The sequence below is a fragment of the Lissotriton helveticus genome, chromosome 10 (assembly GCF_964261635.1).
Source record: "Lissotriton helveticus chromosome 10, aLisHel1.1, whole genome shotgun sequence".
NCBI classification, from domain to species: domain Eukaryota; kingdom Metazoa; phylum Chordata; class Amphibia; order Caudata; family Salamandridae; genus Lissotriton; species Lissotriton helveticus.
In genome coordinates this window covers 961548486-961568924 of record NC_136071.1, presented here as the reverse complement: position 1 = coordinate 961568924, position 20439 = coordinate 961548486, and the positions used below count along the sequence as shown (strand labels likewise).

The following is a 20439-nucleotide window of genomic DNA, read 5'->3' as shown; positions in this document are numbered from 1 at the left end:
AGTGACAGCAGAGTGCAGAGTGACGGCGAGTGACTGCAGAGTGCAGAGTGACGGCGAGTGCAGAGTGACGGCGAGTGCAGAGTGACAGCGAGTGCAGAGTGACAGCGAGTGCAGAGTGACAGCAGAGTGCAGAGTGACGGCGAGTGACAGCAGAGTGCAGAGTGACGGCGAGTGACAGCAGAGTGCAGAGTGACGGCGAGTGACAGCAGAGTGCAGAGTGACGGCGAGTGACTGCAGAGTGCAGAGTGACGGCGAGTGCAGAGTGACGGCGAGTGCAGAGTGACGGCGAGTGCAGAGTGACGGCGAGTGCAGAGTGACGGCGAGTGCAGAGTGACGGCGAGTGCAGAGTGACGGCGAGTGCAGAGTGACGGCGAGTGCAGAGTGACAGCGAGTGCAGAGTGACGGCGAGTGACAGCGAGTGCAGAGTGACGGCGAGTGACAGCAGAGTGCAGAGTGACGGCGAGTGACAGCAGAGTGCAGAGTGACGGCGAGTGACAGCAGAGTGCAGAGTGACGGCGAGTGACAGCAGAGTGCAGAGTGACGGCGAGTGACAGCAGAGTGCAGAGTGCAGAGTGACGGCGAGTGCAGAGTGACGGCGAGTGCAGAGTGACGGCGAGTGCAGAGTGACGGCGAGTGCAGAGTGACGGCGAGTGCAGAGTGACGGCGAGTGCAGAGTGACGGCGAGTGCAGAGTGACGGCGAGTGCAGAGTGACGGCGAGTGCAGAGTGACGGCGAGTGCAGAGTGACGGCGAGTGCAGAGTGACGGCGAGTGCAGAGTGACAGCGAGTGCAGAGTGACGGCGAGTGACAGCAGAGTGCAGAGTGACGGCGAGTGACAGCAGAGTGCAGAGTGACGGCGAGTGACAGCAGAGTGCAGAGTGACGGCGAGTGACAGCAGAGTGCAGAGTGACGGCGAGTGACTGCAGAGTGCAGAGTGACGGCGAGTGACTGCAGAGTGCAGAGTGACTGCAGAGTGCAGAGTGACTGCAGAGTGCAGAGTGACTGCAGAGTGCAGAGTGACTGCAGAGTGCAGAGTGACTGCAGAGTGCAGAGTGACTGCAGAGTGCAGAGTGACTGCAGAGTGCAGAGTGACTGCAGAGTGCAGAGTGACTGCAGAGTGCAGAGTGACTGCAGAGTGCAGAGTGACTGCAGAGTGCAGAGTGACTGCAGAGTGCAGAGTGACTGCAGAGTGCAGAGTGACTGCAGAGTGCAGAGTGACTGCAGAGTGCAGAGTGACTGCAGAGTGCAGAGTGACTGCAGAGTGCAGAGTGACTGCAGAGTGCAGAGTGACTGCAGAGTGCAGAGTGACTGCAGAGTGCAGAGTGACAGTGACAGCAGAGTGACAGTGAGTGCAGAGTGACGGCGAGTGCAGAGTGACGGCGAGTGCAGAGTGACGGCGAGTGCAGAGTGACGGCGAGTGCAGAGTGACGGCGAGTGCAGAGTGACGGCGAGTGCAGAGTGACGGCGAGTGCAGAGTGACGGCGAGTGCAGAGTGACGGCGAGTGCAGAGTGACGGCGAGTGCAGAGTGACGGCGAGTGCAGAGTGACGGCGAGTGCAGAGTGACGGCGAGTGCAGAGTGACGGCGAGTGCAGAGTGACGGCGAGTGCAGAGTGACGGCGAGTGCAGAGTGACGGCGAGTGCAGAGTGACGGCGAGTGCAGAGTGACGGCGAGTGCAGAGTGACGGCGAGTGCAGAGTGACGGCGAGTGCAGAGTGACGGCGAGTGCAGAGTGACGGCGAGTGCAGAGTGACGGCGAGTGCAGAGTGACGGCGAGTGCAGAGTGACGGCGAGTGCAGAGTGACGGCGAGTGCAGAGTGACGGCGAGTGCAGAGTGACGGCGAGTGCAGAGTGACGGCGAGTGCAGAGTGACGGCGAGTGCAGAGTGACGGCGAGTGCAGAGTGACGGCGAGTGACAGCAGAGTGCAGAGTGACGGCGAGTGACAGCAGAGTGCAGAGTGACGGCGAGTGACAGCAGAGTGCAGAGTGACGGCGAGTGACAGCAGAGTGCAGAGTGACGGCGAGTGACAGCAGAGTGCAGAGTGACGGCGAGTGACAGCAGAGTGCAGAGTGACGGCGAGTGACAGCAGAGTGCAGAGTGACGGCGAGTGACAGCAGAGTGCAGAGTGACGGCGAGTGACTGCAGAGTGCAGAGTGACGGCGAGTGACTGCAGAGTGCAGAGTGACTGCAGAGTGCAGAGTGACTGCAGAGTGCAGAGTGACTGCAGAGTGCAGAGTGACTGCAGAGTGCAGAGTGACTGCAGAGTGCAGAGTGACTGCAGAGTGCAGAGTGACTGCAGAGTGCAGAGTGACTGCAGAGTGCAGAGTGACTGCAGAGTGCAGAGTGACTGCAGAGTGCAGAGTGACTGCAGAGTGCAGAGTGACTGCAGAGTGCAGAGTGACTGCAGAGTGCAGAGTGACTGCAGAGTGCAGAGTGACTGCAGAGTGCAGAGTGACTGCAGAGTGCAGAGTGACTGCAGAGTGCAGAGTGACAGTGACAGCAGAGTGACAGTGAGTGCAGAGTGACGGCGAGTGCAGAGTGACGGCGAGTGCAGAGTGACGGCGAGTGCAGAGTGACGGCGAGTGCAGAGTGACGGCGAGTGCAGAGTGACGGCGAGTGCAGAGTGACGGCGAGTGCAGAGTGACGGCGAGTGCAGAGTGACGGCGAGTGCAGAGTGACGGCGAGTGCAGAGTGACGGCGAGTGCAGAGTGACGGCGAGTGCAGAGTGACGGCGAGTGCAGAGTGACGGCGAGTGCAGAGTGACGGCGAGTGCAGAGTGACGGCGAGTGCAGAGTGACGGCGAGTGCAGAGTGACGGCGAGTGCAGAGTGACGGCGAGTGCAGAGTGACGGCGAGTGCAGAGTGACGGCGAGTGCAGAGTGACGGCGAGTGCAGAGTGACGGCGAGTGCAGAGTGACGGCGAGTGCAGAGTGACGGCGAGTGCAGAGTGACGGCGAGTGCAGAGTGACGGCGAGTGCAGAGTGACGGCGAGTGCAGAGTGACGGCGAGTGCAGAGTGACGGCGAGTGACAGCAGAGTGCAGAGTGACGGCGAGTGACAGCAGAGTGCAGAGTGACGGCGAGTGACAGCAGAGTGCAGAGTGACGGCGAGTGACAGCAGAGTGCAGAGTGACGGCGAGTGACAGCAGAGTGCAGAGTGACGGCGAGTGACAGCAGAGTGCAGAGTGACGGCGAGTGACAGCAGAGTGCAGAGTGACGGCGAGTGACTGCAGAGTGCAGAGTGACGGCGAGTGACTGCAGAGTGCAGAGTGACTGCAGAGTGCAGAGTGACTGCAGAGTGCAGAGTGACTGCAGAGTGCAGAGGGACGGCGAGTGCAGAGTGACGGCGAGTGCAGAGTGACGGCGAGTGACAGCAGAGTGCAGAGTGACGGCGAGTGACAGCAGAGTGCAGAGTGACGGCGAGTGACAGCAGAGTGCAGAGTGACGGCGAGTGACAGCAGAGTGCAGAGTGACGGCGAGTGACAGCAGAGTGCAGAGTGACGGCGAGTGACTGCAGAGTGCAGAGTGCAGAGTGACTGCAGAGTGACTGCAGAGTGCAGAGTGACTGCAGAGTGCAGAGTGACTGCAGAGTGCAGAGTGACTGCAGAGTGCAGAGTGACTGCAGAGTGCAGAGTGACTGCAGAGTGCAGAGTGACTGCAGAGTGCAGAGTGACTGCAGAGTGCAGAGTGACTGCAGAGTGCAGAGTGACTGCAGAGTGCAGAGTGACTGCAGAGTGCAGAGTGACTGCAGAGTGACGGCGAGTGACAGCAGAGTGCAGAGTGACGGCGAGTGACAGCAGAGTGCAGAGTGACGGCGAGTGACAGCAGAGTGCAGAGTGACGGCGAGTGACAGCAGAGTGCAGAGTGACGCAGAGTGCAGAGTGCAGAGTGACTGCAGAGTGCAGAGTGACTGCAGAGTGCAGAGTGACTGCAGAGTGCAGAGTGACTGCAGAGTGCAGAGTGACTGCAGAGTGCAGAGTGACTGCAGAGTGCAGAGTGACTGCAGAGTGCAGAGTGACTGCAGAGTGCAGAGTGACTGCAGAGTGCAGAGTGACTGCAGAGTGCAGAGTGACTGCAGAGTGCAGAGTGACTGCAGAGTGCAGAGTGACTGCAGAGTGCAGAGTGACTGCAGAGTGCAGAGTGACTGCAGAGTGCAGAGTGACTGCAGAGTGCAGAGTGACTGCAGAGTGCAGAGTGACTGCAGAGTGCAGAGTGACTGCAGAGTGACGGCGAGTGACTGCAGAGTGCAGAGTGACGGCGAGTGACAGCAGAGTGCAGAGTGACGGCGAGTGACAGCAGAGTGCAGAGTGACGGCGAGTGACAGCAGAGTGCAGAGTGACGGCGAGTGACAGCAGAGTGCAGAGTGCAGAGTGACTGCAGAGTGCAGAGTGCAGAGTGACTGCAGAGTGCAGAGTGACTGCAGAGTGCAGAGTGACTGCAGAGTGCAGAGTGACTGCAGAGTGCAGAGTGACTGCAGAGTGCAGAGTGACTGCAGAGTGCAGAGTGACTGCAGAGTGCAGAGTGACTGCAGAGTGCAGAGTGACTGCAGAGTGCAGAGTGACTGCAGAGTGCAGAGTGACTGCAGAGTGCAGAGTGACTGCAGAGTGCAGAGTGACTGCAGAGTGCAGAGTGACTGCAGAGTGACGGCGAGTGACAGCAGAGTGCAGAGTGCAGAGTGACTGCAGAGTGCAGAGTGCAGAGTGACTGCAGAGTGCAGAGTGACTGCAGAGTGCAGAGTGACTGCAGAGTGCAGAGTGACTGCAGAGTGCAGAGTGACTGCAGAGTGCAGAGTGACTGCAGAGTGCAGAGTGACTGCAGAGTGCAGAGTGACAGCAGAGTGCAGAGTGACGGCGAGTGCAGAGTGACGGCGAGTGCAGAGTGACGGCGAGTGCAGAGTGACGGCGAGTGCAGAGTGACGGCGAGTGCAGAGTGACGGCGAGTGCAGAGTGACGGCGAGTGCAGAGTGACGGCGAGTGCAGAGTGACGGCGAGTGCAGAGTGACGGCGAGTGCAGAGTGACGGCGAGTGCAGAGTGACGGCGAGTGCAGAGTGACGGCGAGTGCAGAGTGACGGCGAGTGCAGAGTGACGGCGAGTGCAGAGTGACGGCGAGTGCAGAGTGACGGCGAGTGCAGAGTGACGGCGAGTGCAGAGTGACGGCGAGTGACAGCAGAGTGCAGAGTGACGCAGAGTGCAGAGTGACTGCAGAGTGCAGAGTGACTGCAGAGTGCAGAGTGACTGCAGAGTGCAGAGTGACTGCAGAGTGCAGAGTGACTGCAGAGTGACTGCAGAGTGCAGAGTGACTGCAGAGTGCAGAGTGACTGCAGAGTGCAGAGTGACTGCAGAGTGCAGAGTGACTGCAGAGTGCAGAGTGACTGCAGAGTGCAGAGTGACTGCAGAGTGCAGAGTGACTGCAGAGTGCAGAGTGACTGCAGAGTGCAGAGTGACTGCAGAGTGCAGAGTGACTGCAGAGTGCAGAGTGACTGCAGAGTGCAGAGTGACTGCAGAGTGCAGAGTGACTGCAGAGTGCAGAGTGACTGCAGAGTGCAGAGTGACTGCAGAGTGCAGAGTGACTGCAGAGTGCAGAGTGACTGCAGAGTGCAGAGTGACTGCAGAGTGCAGAGTGACTGCAGAGTGACGGCGAGTGCAGAGTGACGGCGAGTGACAGCAGAGTGACGGCGAGTGACAGCAGAGTGACGGCGAGTGACAGCAGAGTGACGGCGAGTGACAGCAGAGTGACGGCGAGTGACAGCAGAGTGCAGAGTGACGGCGAGTGACAGCAGAGTGCAGAGTGACGGCGAGTGACAGCAGAGTGCAGAGTGACGGCGAGTGACAGCAGAGTGCAGAGTGACGGCGAGTGACAGCAGAGTGCAGAGTGACGGCGAGTGACAGCAGAGTGCAGAGTGACGGCGAGTGACAGCAGAGTGCAGAGTGACGGCGAGTGACTGCAGAGTGCAGAGTGACGGCGAGTGACAGCAGAGTGCAGAGTGACGGCGAGTGACTGCAGAGTGCAGAGTGACTGCAGAGTGCAGAGTGACTGCAGAGTGCAGAGTGACTGCAGAGTGCAGAGTGACTGCAGAGTGCAGAGTGACTGCAGAGTGCAGAGTGACTGCAGAGTGCAGAGTGACTGCAGAGTGCAGAGTGACTGCAGAGTGCAGAGTGACTGCAGAGTGCAGAGTGACTGCAGAGTGCAGAGTGACTGCAGAGTGCAGAGTGACTGCAGAGTGCAGAGTGACTGCAGAGTGCAGAGTGACGGCGAGTGACAGCAGAGTGACGGCGAGTGACAGCAGAGTGACGGCGAGTGACAGCAGAGTGACGGCGAGTGACAGCAGAGTGACGGCGAGTGACAGCAGAGTGCAGAGTGACGGCGAGTGCAGAGTGACGGCGAGTGCAGAGTGACAGCGAGTGCAGAGTGACGGCGAGTGACAGCAGAGTGCAGAGTGACGGCGAGTGACAGCAGAGTGACGGCGAGTGACAGCAGAGTGCAGAGTGACGGCGAGTGACTGCAGAGTGCAGAGTGACGGCGAGTGACTGCAGAGTGCAGAGTGACTGCAGAGTGCAGAGTGACTGCAGAGTGCAGAGTGACTGCAGAGTGCAGAGTGACTGCAGAGTGCAGAGTGACTGCAGAGTGCAGAGTGACTGCAGAGTGCAGAGTGACTGCAGAGTGCAGAGTGACTGCAGAGTGCAGAGTGACTGCAGAGTGCAGAGTGACTGCAGAGTGCAGAGTGACTGCAGAGTGACTGCAGAGTGCAGAGTGACTGCAGAGTGCAGAGTGACGGCGAGTGCAGAGTGACGGCGAGTGCAGAGTGACGGCGAGTGCAGAGTGACGGCGAGTGCAGAGTGACGGCGAGTGCAGAGTGACGGCGAGTGCAGAGTGACGGCGAGTGCAGAGTGACGGCGAGTGCAGAGTGACGGCGAGTGCAGAGTGACGGCGAGTGCAGAGTGACGGCGAGTGCAGAGTGACGGCGAGTGCAGAGTGACGGCGAGTGCAGAGTGACGGCGAGTGCAGAGTGACGGCGAGTGCAGAGTGACGGCGAGTGCAGAGTGACGGCGAGTGCAGAGTGACGGCGAGTGCAGAGTGACGGCGAGTGCAGAGTGACGGCGAGTGCAGAGTGACGGCGAGTGCAGAGTGACGGCGAGTGCAGAGTGACGGCGAGTGCAGAGTGACGGCGAGTGCAGAGTGACGGCGAGTGCAGAGTGACGGCGAGTGCAGAGTGACGGCGAGTGCAGAGTGACGGCGAGTGCAGAGTGACGGCGAGTGCAGAGTGACGGCGAGTGACAGCAGAGTGCAGAGTGACGGCGAGTGACAGCAGAGTGCAGAGTGACGGCGAGTGACAGCAGAGTGCAGAGTGACGGCGAGTGACAGCAGAGTGCAGAGTGACGGCGAGTGACAGCAGAGTGCAGAGTGACGGCGAGTGACAGCAGAGTGCAGAGTGACGGCGAGTGACAGCAGAGTGCAGAGTGACGGCGAGTGACAGCAGAGTGCAGAGTGACGGCGAGTGACTGCAGAGTGCAGAGTGACGGCGAGTGACTGCAGAGTGCAGAGTGACTGCAGAGTGCAGAGTGACTGCAGAGTGCAGAGTGACTGCAGAGTGCAGAGGGACGGCGAGTGCAGAGTGACGGCGAGTGCAGAGTGACGGCGAGTGACAGCAGAGTGCAGAGTGACGGCGAGTGACAGCAGAGTGCAGAGTGACGGCGAGTGACAGCAGAGTGCAGAGTGACGGCGAGTGACAGCAGAGTGCAGAGTGACGGGGAGTGACAGCAGAGTGCAGAGTGACGGCGAGTGACTGCAGAGTGCAGAGTGCAGAGTGACTGCAGAGTGACTGCAGAGTGCAGAGTGACTGCAGAGTGCAGAGTGACTGCAGAGTGCAGAGTGACTGCAGAGTGCAGAGTGACTGCAGAGTGCAGAGTGACTGCAGAGTGCAGAGTGACTGCAGAGTGCAGAGTGACTGCAGAGTGCAGAGTGACTGCAGAGTGCAGAGTGACTGCAGAGTGCAGAGTGACTGCAGAGTGCAGAGTGACTGCAGAGTGCAGAGTGACTGCAGAGTGCAGAGTGACTGCAGAGTGCAGAGTGACTGCAGAGTGCAGAGTGACTGCAGAGTGCAGAGTGACTGCAGAGTGACGGCGAGTGACAGCAGAGTGCAGAGTGACGGCGAGTGACAGCAGAGTGCAGAGTGACGGCGAGTGACAGCAGAGTGCAGAGTGACGCAGAGTGCAGAGTGCAGAGTGACTGCAGAGTGCAGAGTGACTGCAGAGTGCAGAGTGACTGCAGAGTGCAGAGTGACTGCAGAGTGCAGAGTGACTGCAGAGTGCAGAGTGACTGCAGAGTGCAGAGTGACTGCAGAGTGCAGAGTGACTGCAGAGTGCAGAGTGACTGCAGAGTGCAGAGTGACTGCAGAGTGCAGAGTGACTGCAGAGTGCAGAGTGACTGCAGAGTGCAGAGTGACTGCAGAGTGCAGAGTGACTGCAGAGTGCAGAGTGACTGCAGAGTGCAGAGTGACTGCAGAGTGCAGAGTGACTGCAGAGTGCAGAGTGACTGCAGAGTGCAGAGTGACTGCAGAGTGCAGAGTGACTGCAGAGTGCAGAGTGACTGCAGAGTGCAGAGTGACTGCAGAGTGCAGAGTGACTGCAGAGTGCAGAGTGACAGCAGAGTGCAGAGTGACGGCGAGTGACAGCAGAGTGCAGAGTGACGGCGAGTGACAGCAGAGTGCAGAGTGACGGCGAGTGACAGCAGAGTGCAGAGTGACGGCGAGTGACAGCAGAGTGCAGAGTGCAGAGTGACTGCAGAGTGCAGAGTGCAGAGTGACTGCAGAGTGCAGAGTGACTGCAGAGTGCAGAGTGACTGCAGAGTGCAGAGTGACTGCAGAGTGCAGAGTGACTGCAGAGTGCAGAGTGACTGCAGAGTGCAGAGTGACTGCAGAGTGCAGAGTGACTGCAGAGTGCAGAGTGACTGCAGAGTGCAGAGTGACAGCAGAGTGCAGAGTGACGGCGAGTGCAGAGTGACGGCGAGTGCAGAGTGACGGCGAGTGCAGAGTGACGGCGAGTGCAGAGTGACAGCGAGTGCAGAGTGACAGCGAGTGCAGAGTGACGGCGAGTGACAGCAGAGTGCAGAGTGACGGCGAGTGACAGCAGAGTGCAGAGTGCAGAGTGACTGCAGAGTGCAGAGTGACTGCAGAGTGACTGCAGAGTGCAGAGTGACTGCAGAGTGCAGAGTGACTGCAGAGTGCAGAGTGACTGCAGAGTGCAGAGTGACTGCAGAGTGCAGAGTGACTGCAGAGTGCAGAGTGACTGCAGAGTGCAGAGTGACTGCAGAGTGCAGAGTGACTGCAGAGTGCAGAGTGACTGCAGAGTGCAGAGTGACTGCAGAGTGCAGAGTGACTGCAGAGTGCAGAGTGACTGCAGAGTGCAGAGTGACTGCAGAGTGCAGAGTGACTGCAGAGTGCAGAGTGACTGCAGAGTGCAGAGTGACTGCAGAGTGCAGAGTGACTGCAGAGTGCAGAGTGACTGCAGAGTGCAGAGTGACTGCAGAGTGCAGAGTGACTGCAGAGTGCAGAGTGACTGCAGAGTGCAGAGTGACTGCAGAGTGCAGAGTGACTGCAGAGTGCAGAGTGACTGCAGAGTGCAGAGTGACTGCAGAGTGCAGAGTGACTGCAGAGTGCAGAGTGACTGCAGAGTGCAGAGTGACTGCAGAGTGCAGAGTGACTGCAGAGTGCAGAGTGACTGCAGAGTGACGGCGAGTGCAGAGTGACAGCGAGTGCAGAGTGACGGCGAGTGACAGCAGAGTGACAGCAGAGTGACGGCGAGTGACAGCAGAGTGACGGCGAGTGACAGCAGAGTGCAGAGTGACGGCGAGTGACAGCAGAGTGCAGAGTGACGGCGAGTGACAGCAGAGTGCAGAGTGACGGCGAGTGACAGCAGAGTGCAGAGTGACGGCGAGTGACAGCAGAGTGCAGAGTGACGGCGAGTGACAGCAGAGTGCAGAGTGACGGCGAGTGACTGCAGAGTGCAGAGTGACTGCAGAGTGCAGAGTGACTGCAGAGTGCAGAGTGACTGCAGAGTGCAGAGTGACTGCAGAGTGCAGAGTGACTGCAGAGTGCAGAGTGACTGCAGAGTGCAGAGTGACTGCAGAGTGCAGAGTGACTGCAGAGTGCAGAGTGACTGCAGAGTGCAGAGTGACTGCAGAGTGCAGAGTGACTGCAGAGTGCAGAGTGACTGCAGAGTGCAGAGTGACTGCAGAGTGCAGAGTGACGGCGAGTGACAGCAGAGTGACGGCGAGTGACAGCAGAGTGACGGCGAGTGACAGCAGAGTGACGGCGAGTGACAGCAGAGTGCAGAGTGACGGCGAGTGCAGAGTGACGGCGAGTGCAGAGTGACAGCGAGTGCAGAGTGACGGCGAGTGACAGCAGAGTGCAGAGTGACAGCAGAGTGCAGAGTGACAGCAGAGTGCAGAGTGACAGCAGAGTGCAGAGTGACAGCAGAGTGCAGAGTGACAGCAGAGTGCAGAGTGACAGTGTTAGACGGGGACCTGGAGGGTTGGCCGAGCACAGTGATCGCACAGACAGGTAACTTCCCCCCCACAGATGGACACCACACAAAGTTCAGGGTAACACCTTTTATAGGCACTTCTGGGAGTAGAGTGGTACGATACAAGGCAATCAGGACACGATGATCCACTCAATTCTAGTCTCTAGTAGGGGAAGGGGGTAGCGGGACAGTCTGGGTACCCACGGGTACGGGGGTGTAACGGTGATGGCTCACAATCCTCGTGTTCGGAGGGGTCAGACCGCGGCAGCGCCGGCAGGTCCCGAAGAGGTCGTAGGTGGCAACGGGCCGCGGCAGCGCCAGCAGGTCCCAACGAGGATGAAGGTTACAACGGGCCGCGGCAGCGCCAGCAGGTCCCACGAGAATGCAGGTTGCAACGGGCCGCGGCAGCGCCAGCAGGTCCCACGAGGATGAAGGTTACAACGGACCGCGGCAGCGCCAGCAGGTCCCACAAGAATGCAGGTTGCAACGGGCCGCGGCAGCGCCAGCAGGTCCCACGAGGATGAAGGTTACAACGGGCCGCGGCAGCGCCAGCAGGTCCCAACGAGGATGAAGGTTGCAACGGGCCGCGGCAGCGCCAGCAGGTCCCACGAGGATGAAGGTTGCAGAGGGCCGCGGCAGCGCCAGCAGGCAGGACAATAGTTCACAAGGCAGGGCTGTGGCAGCGCCAGCAGTCCGTCAAGGATGAGTTCGTCGCGGTGTCTCTCGACTCCAGGATACAACTGCCTTCCTGTCCTGGGGCTGCCTCAGTTATAGGTCTGGCGCTCTTTGATGTCCGGACCCTCGCTCTTGGAGGTCGGGAGGTCTGGGATGAGGGAGTCCAGACACCCAGCAGGGGGGTGGAGCCAGCGCCCGAGGAGGCTGGGGGTGCTCGGCACCTGGCGGGGGAGAGCCATCGACACTTCGTACTCCCATTGACCTGCCAAGTGGGCCGTTCACCTCCTGGGTGGAGGGTGGTGCCGGGATGTCGGGGCCTTGCCAGGCCCAGGGTTGGGGTCGGGCTGAGGCCGCACGGCCGCGTGGTGCCGTGTCCAAGATGGCGGCTGGGCCGGGCAATGGTGCTGACGGTGGCCCGGGCCCTGTCCTGCGGGGAGGGAGCGAGCCCTTCATGTGGCCTGTCCAACAGACAGCAGAGTGACAGTGAGTGCAGAGTGACAGCAGAGTGACAGTGAGTGACAGTGAGTGCAGAGTGACAGCAGAGTGACAGCAGAGTGCAGAGTGACAGCAGAGTGACAGCGAGTGCAGAGTGACAGCAGAGTGACAGCGAGTGCAGAGTGACAGCAGAGTGACAGCGAGTGCAGAGTGACAGCAGAGTGACAGCGAGTGCAGAGTGACAGCAGAGTGCAGAGTGACAGCAGAGTGCAGAGTGACAGCAGAGTGCAGAGTGACAGCAGAGTGCAGAGTGACAGCAGAGTGCAGAGTGACAGCAGAGTGCAGAGTGACTGCAGAGTGACTGCAGAGTGACTGCAGAGTGACTGCAGAGTGACTGCAGAGTGACTGCAGAGTGCAGAGTGACTGCAGAGTGCAGAGTGACAGCGAAGTGCAGAGTGACAGCGAAGTGCAGAGTGACAGCGAGTGCAGAGTGACAGCGAGTGCAGAGTGACAGCGAGTGCAGAGTGACAGCGAGTGCAGAGTGACAGCGAGTGCAGAGTGACAGCGAGTGCAGAGTGACAGCGAGTGCAGAGTGACAGCGAGTGCAGAGTGACAGCGAGTGCAGAGTGACAGCGAGTGCAGAGTGACAGCGAGTGCAGAGTGACAGCGAGTGCAGAGTGACAGCAGAGTGCAGAGTGACAGCAGAGTGCAGAGTGACAGCAGAGTGAGTGCAGAGTGACAGCAGAGTGACTGCAGAGTGCAGAGTGACTGCAGAGTGCAGAGTGACTGCAGAGTGCAGAGTGACTGCAGAGTGCAGAGTGACTGCAGAGTGCAGAGTGACTGCAGAGTGCAGAGTGACTGCAGAGTGCAGAGTGACTGCAGAGTGCAGAGTGACTGCAGAGTGCAGAGTGACTGCAGAGTGCAGAGTGACTGCAGAGTGCAGAGTGACTGCAGAGTGCAGAGTGACTGCAGAGTGCAGAGTGACTGCAGAGTGCAGAGTGACTGCAGAGTGCAGAGTGACTGCAGAGTGCAGAGTGACTGCAGAGTGCAGAGTGACTGCAGAGTGCAGAGTGACAGCGACAGCAGAGTGACAGCAGAGTGCAGAGTGACAGCAGAGTGCAGAGTGACAGCAGAGTGCAGAGTGACAGCAGAGTGCAGAGTGACAGCAGAGTGCAGAGTGACAGCAGAGTGCAGAGTGACAGCAGAGTGCAGAGTGACAGCAGAGTGCAGAGTGACAGCAGAGTGCAGAGTGACAGCAGAGTGACAGCGAGTGCAGAGTGACAGCAGAGTGCAGAGTGACAGCAGAGTGACAGCGAGTGCAGAGTGACAGCGAGTGCAGAGTGACAGCGAGTGCAGAGTGACAGCGAGTGCAGAGTGACAGCGAGTGCAGAGTGACAGCGAGTGCAGAGTGACAGCGAGTGCAGAGTGACAGCGAGTGCAGAGTGACAGCGAGTGCAGAGTGCAGAGTGACAGCGAGTGCAGAGTGACAGCGAGTGCAGAGTGACAGCGAGTGCAGAGTGACAGCAGAGTGCAGAGTGACAGCAGAGTGCAGAGTGACAGCAGAGTGCAGAGTGACAGCAGAGTGCAGAGTGACAGCAGAGTGCAGAGTGACAGCAGAGTGCAGAGTGACAGCAGAGTGCAGAGTGACAGCAGAGTGCAGAGTGACAGCAGAGTGCAGAGTGACAGCAGAGTGCAGAGTGACAGCAGAGTGCAGAGTGACAGCAGAGTGCAGAGTGACAGCAGAGTGCAGAGTGACTGCAGAGTGCAGAGTGACTGCAGAGTGCAGAGTGACTGCAGAGTGCAGAGTGACTGCAGAGTGCAGAGTGACTGCAGAGTGCAGAGTGACTGCAGAGTGCAGAGTGACTGCAGAGTGCAGAGTGACTGCAGAGTGCAGAGTGACTGCAGAGTGCAGAGTGACTGCAGAGTGCAGAGTGACTGCAGAGTGCAGAGTGACTGCAGAGTGCAGAGTGACTGCAGAGTGCAGAGTGACTGCAGAGTGCAGAGTGACTGCAGAGTGCAGAGTGACTGCAGAGTGCAGAGTGACTGCAGAGTGCAGAGTGACTGCAGAGTGCAGAGTGACTGCAGAGTGCAGAGTGACTGCAGAGTGCAGAGTGACTGCAGAGTGCAGAGTGACTGCAGAGTGCAGAGTGACTGCAGAGTGCAGAGTGACTGCAGAGTGCAGAGTGACTGCAGAGTGCAGAGTGACTGCAGAGTGACAGCGACAGCAGAGTGACAGCGACAGCAGAGTGACAGCAGAGTGCAGAGTGACAGCAGAGTGCAGAGTGACAGCAGAGTGACAGCGAGTGCAGAGTGACAGCAGAGTGCAGAGTGACAGCAGAGTGACAGCGAGTGCAGAGTGACAGCGAGTGCAGAGTGACAGCGAGTGCAGAGTGACAGCGAGTGCAGAGTGACAGCGAGTGCAGAGTGACAGCGAGTGCAGAGTGACAGCGAGTGCAGAGTGACAGCGAGTGCAGAGTGACAGCGAGTGCAGAGTGACAGCGAGTGCAGAGTGACAGCGAGTGCAGAGTGACAGCGAGTGCAGAGTGACAGCAGAGTGCAGAGTGACAGCAGAGTGCAGAGTGACAGTGAGTGCAGAGTGACAGTGAGTGCAGAGTGACAGCAGAGTGACAGTGAGTGCAGAGTGACAGTGAGTGCAGAGTGACAGTGAGTGCAGAGTGACAGTGAGTGCAGAGTGACAGCACAGTGAACAGCAGAGTGACAGCGACTGCAGAGTGACAGCGACTGCAGAGTGACAGCGACTGCAGAGTGACAGCGACTGCAGAGTGACAGCGACTGCAGAGTGACAGCGACTGCAGAGTGACAGCAGAGTGACAGCGAGTGCAGAGTGACAGCAGAGTGACAGCAGAGTGACAGTGAGTGCAGAGTGACAGTGAGTGCAGAGTGACAGTGAGTGCAGAGTGACAGTGAGTGCAGAGTGACAGTGAGTGCAGAGTGACAGTGAGTGCAGAGTGACAGTGAGTGCAGAGTGACAGTGAGTGCAGAGTGACAGTGAGTGCAGAGTGACAGCACAGAGACAGCAGAGTGACAGTGAGTGCAGAGTGACAGCACAGTGACAGCGACAGCAGAGTGACAGCGACTGCAGAGTGACAGCGACTGCAGAGTGACAGCGACTGCAGAGTGACAGCGACTGCAGAGTGACAGCGACTGCAGAGTGACAGCGACTGCAGAGTGACAGCGACTGCAGAGTGACAGCGACTGCAGAGTGACAGCGACTGCAGAGTGACAGCGACTGCAGAGTGACAGCGACTGCAGAGTGACAGCGACTGCAGAGTGACAGCGACTTCAGAGTGACAGCGACTGCAGAGTGACAGCGACTGCAGAGTGACAGCGACTGCAGAGTGACAGCGACTGCAGAGTGACAGCGACTGCAGAGTGACAGCGACTGCAGAGTGACAGCGAGTGCAGAGTGACAGCAGAGTGACAGCGAGTGCAGAGTGACAGCAGAGTGACAGCGAGTGCAGAGTGACAGATGAGTGCAGAGTGACAGTGAGTGCAGAGTGACAGTGAGTGCAGAGTGACAGTGAGTGGCAGAGTGACAGTGAGTGCAGAGTGACAGTGAGTGCAGAGTGACAGTGAGTGCAGAGTGACAGTGAGTGCAGAGTGACAGTGAGTGCAGAGTGACAGTGAGTGCAGAGTGACAGTGAGTGCAGAGTGACAGCAGAGTGACAGCACAGTGACAGCGACTGCAGAGTGACAGCAGAGTGACAGCACAGTGACAGCGACTGCAGAGTGACAGCGACTGCAGAGTGACAGCGACTGCAGAGTGACAGCGACTGCAGAGTGACAGCGACTGCAGAGTGACAGCGACTGCAGAGTGACAGCGACTGCAGAGTGACAGCGACTGCAGAGTGACAGCGACTGCAGAGTGACAGCGACTGCAGAGTGACAGCGACTGCAGAGTGACAGCGACTGCAGAGTGACAGCGACTGCAGAGTGACAGCGACTGCAGAGTGACAGCGACTGCAGAGTGACAGCGACTGCAGAGTGACAGCAGAGTGACAGTGAGTGCAGAGTGACAGTGAGTGCAGAGTGACAGTGAGTGCAGAGTGACAGTGAGTGCAGAGTGACAGTGAGTGCAGAGTGACAGTGAGTGCAGAGTGACAGTGAGTGCAGAGTGACAGTGAGTGCAGAGTGACAGTGAGTGCAGAGTGACAGCACAGTGACAGCAGAGTGACAGTGAGTGCAGAGTGACAGCACAGTGACAGCGACTGCAGAGTGACAGCGACTGCAGAGTGACAGCGACTGCAGAGTGACAGCGACTGCAGAGTGACAGCGACTGCAGAGTGACAGCGACTGCAGAGTGACAGCGACTGCAGAGTGACAGCGACTGCAGAGTGACAGCGACTGCAGAGTGACAGCGACTGCAGAGTGACAGCGACTGCAGAGTGACAGCGACAGCAGAGTGACAGCGAGTGCAGAGTGACAGCACAGTGACAGCGACTGCAGAGTGACAGCGACTGCAGAGTGACAGCGACTGCAGAGTGACAGCGACTGCAGAGTGACAGCGACTGCAGAGTGACAGCGACTGCAGAGTGACAGCGACTGCAGAGTGACAGCGACTGCAGAGTGACAGCGACTGCAGAGTGACAGCGACTGCAGAGTGACAGCGACAGCAGAGTGACAGCGACAGCAGAGTGACAGCGACAGCAGAGTGACAGCAGAGTGACAGCGAGTGCAGAGTGACAGCAGAGTGACAGCGAGTGCAGAGTGACAGCAGAGTGACAGCGAGTGCAGAGTGACAGCAGAGTGACAGCGAGTGCAGAGTGACAGCAGAGTGACAGTGAGTGCAGAGTGACAGTGAGTGCAGAGTGACAGTGAGTGCAGAGTGACAGTAGAGTGCAGAGTGACAGTAGAGTGCAGAGTGACTGCAGAGTGCAGAGTGAGTGCAGAGTGACTGCAGAGTGCAGAGTGACTGCAGAGTGCAGAGTGACTGCAGAGTGCAGAGTGACTGCAGAGTGCAGAGTGACTGCAGAGTGCAGAGTGACTGCAGAGTGCAGAGTGACTGCAGAGTGCAGAGTGACTGCAGAGTGCAGAGTGACTGCAGAGTGCAGAGTGACTGCAGAGTGCAGAGTGACTGCAGAGTGCAGAGTGACTGCAGAGTGCAGAGTGACTGCAGAGTGCAGAGTGACTGCAGAGTGCAGAGTGACTGCAGAGTGCAGAGTGACTGCAGAGTGCAGAGTGACTGCAGAGTGCAGAGTGACTGCAGAGTGCAGAGTGACTGCAGAGTGCAGAGTGACTGCAGAGTGCAGAGTGACTGCAGAGTGCAGAGTGACTGCAGAGTGCAGAGTGACTGCAGAGTGCAGAGTGACTGCAGAGTGCAGAGTGACTGCAGAGTGACTGCAGAGTGCAGAGTGACTGCAGAGTGACTGCAGAGTGCAGAGTGACTGCAGAGTGACTGCAGAGTGCAGAGTGACTGCAGAGTGACTGCAGAGTGCAGAGTGACTGCAGAGTGACTGCAGAGTGCAGAGTGACTGCAGAGTGACTGCAGAGTGCAGAGTGACTGCAGAGTGACTGCAGAGTGCAGAGTGACTGCAGAGTGACTGCAGAGTGCAGAGTGACTGCAGAGTGACTGCAGAGTGCAGAGTGACTGCAGAGTGACTGCAGAGTGCAGAGTGACTGCAGAGTGACTGCAGAGTGCAGAGTGACTGCAGAGTGACTGCAGAGTGCAGAGTGACTGCAGAGTGACTGCAGAGTGCAGAGTGACTGCAGAGTGACTGCAGAGTGCAGAGTGACTGCAGAGTGACTGCAGAGTGCAGAGTGACAGCAGAGTGACTGCAGAGTGACTGCAGAGTGCAGAGTGACTGCAGAGTGACTGCAGAGTGCAGAGTGACTGCAGAGTGACTGCAGAGTGCAGAGTGACTGCAGAGTGACTGCAGAGTGCAGAGTGACTGCAGAGTGACTGCAGAGTGCAGAGTGACAGCAGAGTGACTGCAGAGTGCAGAGTGACAGCAGAGTGCAGAGTGACAGCAGAGTGCAGAGTGACAGCAGAGTGCAGAGTGACAGCAGAGTGCAGAGTGACAGCAGAGTGCAGAGTGACAGCAGAGTGCAGAGTGACAGCAGAGTGCAGAGTGACAGCAGAGTGCAGAGTGACAGCAGAGTGCAGAGTGACAGCAGAGTGCAGAGTGCAGAGTGACAGCAGAGTGCAGAGTGACAGCAGAGTGCAGAGTGACAGCAGAGTGCAGAGTGACAGCAGAGTGCAGAGTGACAGCAGAGTGCAGAGTGACAGCAGAGTGCAGAGTGACAGCAGAGTGCAGAGTGACAGCAGAGTGCAGAGTGACAGCAGAGTGCAGAGTGACAGCAGAGTGCAGAGTGACAGCAGAGTGACAGCGAGTGCAGAGTGACAGCGAGTGCAGAGTGACAGCGAGTGCAGAGTGACAGCGAGTGCAGAGTGACAGCGAGTGCAGAGTGACAGCGAGAGCAGAGTGACAGCGAGTGCAGAGTGACAGCAGAGTGACAGCGAGTGCAGAGTGACAGCGAGAGCAGAGTGACAGCGAGTGCAGAGTGACAGCAGAGTGACAGCGAGTGCAGAGTGACAGCAGAGTGCAGAGTGACAGCAGAGTGCAGAGTGACAGCAGAGTGCAGAGTGACAGCAGAGTGCAGAGTGACAGCAGAGTGCAGAGTGACAGCAGAGTGCAGAGTGACAGCAGAGTGCAGAGTGACAGCAGAGTGCAGAGTGACAGCGACTGCAGAGTGACAGCGACTGCAGAGTGACAGCGACAGCAGAGTGACAGCAGAGTGACAGCAGAGTGACAGCGAGTGCAGAGTGACAGCGAGTGCAGAGTGACAGCAGAGTGACAGCGACTGCAGAGTGACAGCGACTGCAGAGTGACAGCGACTGCAGAGTGACAGCAGAGTGACAGCGAGTGCAGAGTGACAGCGAGTGCAGAGTGACAGCAGAGTGACAGCGAGTGCAGAGTGACAGTGACTGCAGAGTGACAGTGACTGCAGAGTGACAGTGACTGCAGAGTGACAGCGAGTGCAGAGTGACAGCGAGTGCAGAGTGACAGCGAGTGCAGAGTGACAGCGAGTGCAGAGTGACAGCGAGTGCAGAGTGACTGCAGAGACAGTGTGTAAGGGTGCAGGGTGCACATTGTGTGAGTGTGCAGAATGAGTGTGCAGGGTAAACAGTGTGTGACTATGCAGGGTGACATTGGGAGTGTGCGGGTGAGCAGTGTGTGAATGTGTAGGGGCAGTGTGTGAGTGTGCAGAAAACACCACACACACATACACCACACACACATAACGCACACACAAACCACACACCTCAGTCTCTCAACACCACACACTTGTCACCACTCAACACAACACACTCACCACCACACTCACTCCCCAGGCTCACCCCCACAGACTCACCACCACACACTCACCAGCACACAGAAAACAACACACACAACAACACACCCCCAGCCGTCAATGAATGCTTTCACCATGCACAAACACCAACAACCATCATCCATCTGTGCACGCTTTTACCAAGCACACACCCACCAGCCGTCAGTGCACCCTTCCACCAGGCACACACACCTCCAGCCGGCAGTGCACTTTTCCACCAAGCAATTGCAGTATGGTACACTTTACTTTTAAACATATTCATATAAAGCACAGCATGCCACCATTGGTAAAATTACAATTCAACCAACATGCTTCCACTACACACCACATGCACACACTCCATAACACATGGCAAAAAGACATTGGCATTTACAATGCCATTAGCTCAAACTCAAATAAATCCGAGCCCGATTGCATTTCTAATGCTTGTTTTATATGCTTAGGACCCTTGTTTCTTTAAACTTAACTCTTTTTAGATGGCAGGTGTCATTTTGTTAATCTGCTGTCTGTTCTGCCTTGATTGCTGCAAATCCTTGGTGACCCAGCTCACTCATTTAGGTCCTCTGTGCTGCCTCCAAAGGATACATGGGTTCGGAGACTTTTGCTCTTCACTTTAGGGGTAAGCTATGACCTTTTTAGCTCCTGAAGCCCATATGCTCTCCATAAATCACAGCACCGTTCCAGGACAACAGTTGTGTTCCACACAGAGTCCGAGTGCACTTTGCTCTTCTATCGCCATACGGGTCTTCCTGGTCTTTCTGCAGTGTTTTTGCCATCATGATGACAGGCAATGTGTTCTTAACATCAGCATTTCCACTGGGTCCTGGTAGTAGTCTTTAATCCATCTTGTGGCCGGCTTTGCAGGGTGTCACATACTGACACAGAGAGGCTCCTACTGTGCCGCAATCTTTGGTGAAAGTTTCAGGAGGAGAGTTTTCATCCATTTTAGGAACTCCTAAAACTTGTATGCCTGGAATTTGAGTGGCTACTTTTTGCTCACCACATATAACCACAACAAATTCACCTGGAGCATCAAGGCGCCAGTCAGAACATCATTGAGAGCTACATAGTGGTGATGACTTGTCATTGCTTCAGAATGTTCTTGATCTTGTCTGGCACCTTGGAAAATAGTTCATTTGAGAAATCTGCTGGAGTCATCTACAACATCCATCCTAAACAATTTTACTGACGTCAGGTAACTTGTTCTCTGCACTCATTTGCTGTTATTCACATAAAAAATCACTGCTTCATACGTTAAAAGAACATTTACTTTGCATGCTGCTCCGATTATTTGGACACAATAAATCTTTGAGTATGTTAATTTATTGTGGTAATATTTTGAACATATTTAGATGAAATTTTCACAGACCTTTTTAAATGTTGTTTAATGTTCATTTTACTGTTTACTCTTTGTACAGCACTGTGATGCCTAAATAACCCCGCCTGTGCTTAATGTAACC

General features: G+C 57.3%; 1 protein-coding gene across 2 annotated transcripts in view; it reads left to right on the top strand.

The window, feature by feature from the left end:
- DUS3L (dihydrouridine synthase 3 like) overlaps positions 1 to 20439 on the top strand; it is a 241275-nt gene that overhangs the window by 163141 nt on the left and 57695 nt on the right. The window lies entirely within an intron of this gene.